Raw genomic sequence first — 7,636 nt, 5'->3', positions numbered from 1 at the left:
TTAAACAAAAAAATTAATTTTCAACAAAAAAGTTAAGTTTCAACCGAACAGTTGAATTTTAAACCTAGAAAGACAATTTTGTAACAAAAACGAATAACTTTCTAACAACATTTTTGAACATCACCGAGAGATTCCTAAAAAACAGGAAATTTATTAATGACTTTCTCCCATGACAATTCAAACATTTCGAGGCCAAATTAATTTACCTAGAGTTTATTTAACAGAGACCTTAATAATCTTTCAAAATGTATTTGAAAAACTATTCTTATCTATGTTCTGGACGGCGCTATCGCTTTTCAAACACTGTTAAAAATGTTTGCAATTTTAATTTACCTTTAATATACATTTGTATATTAAATTTAAAACTTTAGTATACAAAATCGCTATTAAGAAAGTCTGTATATCAAATTTCACATACTGCATATTGATCATTTCTTAAAAAAAGACAGATATTTGCGCTTTGCTACATTAAAATCAATTTTTGCAGTAATATTTAGTCGAAGAATTTAAGGTTATCACTTTTTTTTAATATTTGACAAGATTTGAAGGAATCAAAGAACTTATTGTTTTCAAGCATTCTGTTTTACCGAATCCAACATACATGTTTACTAATTTTACAACATGATGGTATATGCAAATTAATGTACGGTATATGCAAATGACTTTACTCACATGTATAGAAAATTTCCATCAGATCTTTTTAACAGTGAAGTCAAAGCTAATTTTGAACATATCATGCGGTTAGTGGTCCGACACTATAGTGGTCCGACTATCTTCATTTGGAACTTGATCGTCGCTTTAACTTCGTCAATCTTGGAAATCATGGACTCCTGGTGGGAGAGAAGACCAGGGAATTTACCGGCCTTGTTCAAACCAAGCTTCTTGACCAGCTTCTTGTTCTTGTTCAGTTTTTTCAAAGCCTCAGCGTCCATAAACGGAACATTGTTGGCCTTGGCTTAGTCACAATGCTGTTGATCTCCCAAAATGCAAACCTGCATTTTTGGCCGAGGAATGTTCTTTCGGTTGACGGTGCCTGACAAAACGCTTTTCCTTTTGTGGATCGTAGTTCTTCAATCCATATATTCTTCTATATTCTTCAAACCATATATGCAAATTAATGTACGGTATATGCAAATGACTTTACTCACATGTATATAAAATTTCCATCAGATCTTTTTAACAGTAAAGTCAAAGCTAATTTTGAACATACTCGTATCATGCGGTTAGTGGTCCGACACTATCCATGTATGGTGTCGTTTATTGCCGACTATATTTGACCTGAAGGAGAAATTCAACGTGAATTTCCCCTTACCCGTAATTATCAATGATTCGGTGTTGAGATTGCCAATAGCCTTACGACCCTTACGTGCTTCGTTCTTGAACGAGAGCGTCACATAGTACACATGTACTTACACCTGGAAGCGAGTTTCCCTTGACTAGAGACTTCTAATGCTTGCGCACAAGTAACAATGTACTATGTACATACATATATTGCTTATTATAGCGCCAATCAGGATGGTCACTTGTAGCTAAGTGAATGGCTCTACGGAGGACTGCTAATTATGATATCGTCATTGATCTCGATCGAAAATTGCCTTGCCTATGTCATGCTACCCCTGAGGGCCCTTAGCATATACAGTTTCTGAATCCCTGGCAGATTCGCATGGGTCACTCAAATGTCCTAATTAATAAAGAGATTTTTATTTAGCATTAATATTCAGTATCATATATTATAAAAAAATGGGGTGGGCATAAAAATCACATACTTGGTACCACAAATGATCTTAATTGTGAAAAGAAGTTCCTTCATTGTGAAAACAAAATGTTTTACAAATGTCGAAAGGTTGTATGATACGTAAATAATAAATTAAAGACATATTAAACATTCTTGAAGCTTATTTTCAATTGATCACTTTCATTTTAAAAATTTTTTATATGTTTTACAGTTATTATTGATAGGCTACACTAGTTTTCAGTATATGAAAATTTGAGATTCTAACATATGCAAGTAAAGCAACTTCTTTACATTTACAATTAGTGATGGGTTTCGCAAGACTAACTTGAGGAGAGAATTTGAGAACATATCTTCTTTGGAATACTACATGCTAATTTCTTTAAATTCACTAAGGACTTCTTATTAGCGAGGAGAGCATTTGTGTCACGAAACGTCGACTGTCCTTTTCAATATAAAGGATCTTCTTTAAAGCATTGAAATCCTTTCTGGTTGCAGTATGTCACCTTCTCAAATATGTTACTTACTCAGATATATAGCATAGCAATATAGCATGGAATAATTACAAAATTATTTCCAAATTCAATGTAAGTCAATCCTTAAAAAGCGATATTTATTTTGAATGTTATAAATTATTAATAAAGAAGGAGATAAATAAACAAAATTAACAAAATGCACATAACTGGTTATATTTTTATTACATAACGAAAATTTGCAACAATTTTTGACACTTGTCAAAATTCCCATTTAACGATTTTTCTGAAAGTCAGGCCTCGGACTCACTTGATAAATGATGGGTAGAAATTCAAAATTGTATTAGAGCTATTTTTCACATTTTACGAGCCAGAGGAAAAACTTTGCATTTTGATATTTTTAATGTTTTATTGATTTGTAAACTATTATTAGTAACTAATCGTTAAAAATATTGCGTAACAAAGTTTCAAGCATTTCCGATAAAAATTACAAAGGATAGAGCCTTTTCAAATTTGTCTACGTATTATTCGAGGTAATCCGGCGATTCAAAACTGTATGGGAACCAATAATGATCATGTTAAATCGAGCGCTCGACATGGAACTTTAAAAGGCATGTAATAAAATGCATCGAAATTTGAGGGAAAACTTTTTCAATATATTGAACATTTTTGTGTGATTATATTATGATTTACAGCATTATGTATTGTGGAAAAAAATATTTAATAAAATTCATGTCCGTCAACGGCATTTACGATTTTCAAAGCTACGATAGACCATAGTATTGCGATGTTTCCGCTACTAAAATAATAATTTTAGTATCAAAATGTTCGGAAAATAATACACTATTCAGATTAACAAGACAATTACAGTGAAACCCTTCAATAGCCCTTCCGAGAATTGATACCGCGCCGCAGGTAGGTGTAACAGAAAATGTGCGGGGTACGCGGGATCTGCGGTTGTCACTCAGACGAGTACTCAAGTGTGAACAAAAAAAAGTGGATCGGGATATAATGAAATAGTTCCCACCTACCGTCAGGCAGTGGAGAAAATGGACAAAAATCTCTCTAACGCACATATGTCAATGGATTTTAATCATTTTTTTTAATTACTCAGGAAAAACCACTCTAACAGTACACCTCCGTCCATAACCAAAGAACCCTTTGAACCCCAAATGACTGAACCCCAAACCCACTTCACATGAATTCATGAATTTGATTCCTACAAAAGTCAAACTTACGAACATAAAAAACTATCCCAAATCCGAAAACCCATAAACCCCTACATTTACATACCCTCAAAACCCCTATCCCATAAACACCAAACCTACACCTATGAACTCACATACCCTAAACCTTAAACTTTATACTAGTATTAACTCACATACCCTAAACCTTAAACCTTAAATTCTAAACCCCAAAATCTAAACCTTAATTCCTAAACTATAATCTTGAACCGAAAAACATATAGACATCAATACTCATAACTTCATAAACCCCAAAACCTATCAACCCACGTAACCCTAAACCCCTATCCCACAAACAGGAAAACTACACCTATAAACTCAAATATCCCTAATCCATAGCCCCTATCCTTAAACCCCAACCCACCAAACACCAAACCAACAAACCCTAAACCTATAAACCCCTATCCCAGAAACACCGAATCCTAGACCTATGTACTTACACAGCCTATGCCCTTAAATCTTAAACATGTGGATTGCTAGTGTAGGGTTTGAGTTTAGGTTTTGAAAACTTAATATTAGTGGTTCAGAGTTTGATTTTTATGGAAATGAGGTAGGTGGATTAAGGAATTGAAATTCGCTGTTTCGGGGTTTGTGGGGTTTGGTGTCCATAGGATTAGAGTTGGTAGTGTTAGGGATTCAGTTCGTTGGTTTGGAACATGTAAGTTTGTTGGAGTAGGGTTTCGAATTCAGGGATTGGGGTTTGTAAGTTCGTAGGTTTAAGGTTTAGAGGTTGTGGATGTAAGATTTGGGGGCTTGTGGGCTTTGAATATGTGAGTTTGGAAGCTTAGGGTTTGAGACTTAAGGTTCTAGGATGTGTGAGTTTATAGTTGTAGTGTTTGTGTTTACGGGATAGGGGTATGTGTGATTAGAGTTTGAGGTTTGGAGTTTATGGGTTTGACATATGTGAGTTCATAGGTGTAGGTTTGGTGTTGATGGGATAGGGGTTTATGGTTATGTGATTTTATGGGTTTTGCGGTTCAGAATTTAGGGTTCAGGGTTTTGGGTTTGGGGTTTAGGATTTGGGTTGTGGAATTTGGGTTTTTCGGGATTGCATTTTGTGGATAGGGGTGTTGGGTTTGGGGTTTGTTATTTAGTTGGCTTTTGGCCAATTTTACCCTCTGTGCGTTAGCCCCAAAATCAGCGCTATAGAAAAGTTTCACTGTAAATTATTTTTAAGTTTGAAAGGTTCAACGAAAGTATAATTTTTGGAGGCGGTTAGTACTTAGACAATAGCGAGAGACATTGGCTCTTATACAGTTTTGAATTTCCAATAGGCCTCGATTCACCAAAGCAGAATTTTTTTTAAATTCTCAAGCAAAAATTATTTCGAATTTTGCACTGCTTTTGAAGTTGAAGTATCGAATTTGGATTGAAGATAAAAAATTGATAAATAACAGGATTTTGAAAAAGTCGCTCTCATAAACTTTGAATTACCACCTTTTAAATGAAACATTTCATTTCACTCTTCTCTGATTCTTTATAATTTACTCCAGTCGCCTCTCAAATATTATATCAAATAACCACATTCTCCTTCTCTAATATTTTTCGTGCCTTGTTTTTCCTGTTCTCCGTATATGTTTCATTACTCTTTGGTATCTATTTTTAACAGGTATATCCCGGATATTTAAATTTCTTCATTTTTTTCACTTCACGACCTTCTATCTCGCTGAAAATTCTTTCTTTCTTCCTCCTTCTTTTTTCATCCTCATTATCTGTGTCTTTTCTACATATAAATTGAACTTTCTTCCATCAAAGTATTTCTTCAATCCTGTAATTGAGACTGTCAAACTGCTCCCTGTCATTTTTTCTTTATTTCATCATCTACGTATGAGGTTAATATATTAAATAGTGGGCTCAAAGGAAATCCTTGTCTTACACCTCTCACCAAGCAGAAACTATCTCTTACTTTCTGTCCTACATTTACCCTGGTAATTGTCTCTATCCAAATATTTCTGATTCCTCAATACACTATCTCGTATCCCCTTTTACAACATAAAATTTTCTATTTCGAATCGCTCCAATGAGTCAGAGGCCGACTTTAATTATATGATCATTGTTATCGCTGCCCCTTTCTCCTATTTAATCTTTTTATTTAACAGATAATTCAGGAGATATATTTTGTCATATACATGTTTTACATATTGACATTCCTACCAAATTTGTGTTTGAAAAAGCTTAAAAGAATCATATTCTTATTTTAATTTTACATTCTATAACTTGAACATAAAAGGAACTTGTCAAAAATAAATATTTTTTGACAAGTTTGATTCTTTGTTCAAAAGCTGAGTTTTCATTTCAGTTGTTTGTTTTATTCGAAGATAGCTTGAGGTAAATATTAAGTTGCCGAGAAAGAGAAAGAGACGGATGGAGTTAAGTACGTAAGCGGCCTATAGGTTTGTTTCAGGCTTCCTCTCGACTGTTTCTCATATAATTTTGTATGCTCAAAAACAAACTTTTTACTATTAATAGAACTACAAATTTTGTAAAACAAACTTTCTTGAAATTCTTTAGAATTTTTGAAAATAACTCAAAATGTTTAAGATCCGATGCAATTTGTCGAATTACTTCATCTACCTTGGAACTGTTTACATTCGTAAAGATCCTTTGAAATCAAATTAAATTTCTTCCCTAAAGTTCTGTAGTTATCCGTTAAAATCCCTTCAAACTGTAAAATTCCATAAAAATATGCTAAGGTCCTTAGGATTTATTTTCTAATATTAAAGATTTAAAAACATCAATTTATAAAAAAATCAAGAACAACCAATGTATCAGCATTAAAAGTTCTTAAATATTTTAAAACAAAATCTCTTGAAATAATTTAAAATCTTTTTAGATGACATAAAACATTTTAAATCCTTTAGAAATTTCTTTATGTCCTTTATATTACTTGAGATTGTTCAAATCCGTAAAAATTCTTAAGAATAAAATTCTTCCTATTTCTTATAGTTTTCTAGAAATTTGTTAATATAAGAATAATAATTTATAATATAGCACTCGTTTTAAATTCAGCATATATAAATTATATTAAATATCGTTTTAGGAACTCGTAAGTAAAATTAATTTCAGCGAAGCGCGCGTTTACATCTCTGGATTTTTATTTTTCAATATTAAAAACATAGACTATTTACAAATCCATAATATTAAATTTTTAAATATTAAGAGTCCTAAAAATGTTTGAAACGAGAAGCTCAATTTTTTTCATAATATTGTTTATTATATATTTTTAAATCTTATGTAGAAATATATAATTTAATCTTAATTAAAAATTTTTTATATTTGAAGAATATTTATATACAATTGATAATTCCGATATTTAAATGTAGAACATCTAGAAATTTACAAATTTCATAAAACCAAGATGTTTTAATATTTTAAACGCCTATGATTTAAAGTTTGCAAAAAATTAAAAACAGTATCTTTTTAAAAAATTGTAATGTACCTATGCATCTATATATCTGTAAGCATTTTAAAATTAGATTTTGGGACATAATGAAATCTGAAAGAAAAAGATTTTAACTTTTAATAATTTTAGTATAAAAAGACCATTTATTTAGTTTACTTCGGTCTCAATGAAAAGCTTATATTTCTTTGATTCAATAACAAGTAGGAGAAAGCGGTTTGTTGAAATTAGGGAAGTTATTTATTAACCAAATATTCTTTAAAATGTTCATTTCAAGAAAAAAATATTTAAAAGCTACCAAAAAATGCTCTAAAATTTGCGAAAATGTTAAAAGATATTTTATGGTAGTTTCTGAAATTGTTGAAATTTTTTATTTTTAACAAGAATAAAATTGTTTGTTTGTTTTCACGTTTGGGAAAACTCAAGTTTAAAAATTTTATTCTTTAAAAAATTTGTTTTAATCACACTTTTTGAACAGTAATCGATTATTGATTAAAAATAAATGGAGTTTTTAGTCTGGAAGATGTTGTTTTTATGAGTTTCTATCTCCTTAAATTTTTGTTTCTTGAATGTGAACAGACAGACCATCATACTTTATAATAATTAATTTCCAAAATATTTAATGTGTATGAATGCAACAAAAAAGGATTTTCAACCTTAAAATTTTATTTATATCTTAAATGGTTTCATTTACGAGGGTAGTTCAATAAGTCCTTAGAATGACCAACAGATGGCGCGCGAATCGCTCCAAATCATCTGTTTTCAGTCAGCACCACTCCCGACTAGA

General features: G+C 31.4%; 1 pseudogene; it reads right to left on the bottom strand.

Annotated features, from left to right (window-relative positions):
• Positions 1–755: 755 nt before the first annotated feature.
• LOC117170067 overlaps positions 756–7,636 on the bottom strand; it is an 18,991-nt pseudogene continuing 12,110 nt past the window's right edge.

Source organism: Belonocnema kinseyi, chromosome 3 (genome assembly GCF_010883055.1).
Source record: "Belonocnema kinseyi isolate 2016_QV_RU_SX_M_011 chromosome 3, B_treatae_v1, whole genome shotgun sequence".
Taxonomy (NCBI): Eukaryota; Metazoa; Arthropoda; class Insecta; order Hymenoptera; family Cynipidae; genus Belonocnema; species Belonocnema kinseyi.
The sequence above is the reverse complement of the archived record's forward strand: the minus strand, read 5'-3'. Positions and strand labels throughout refer to the sequence as shown.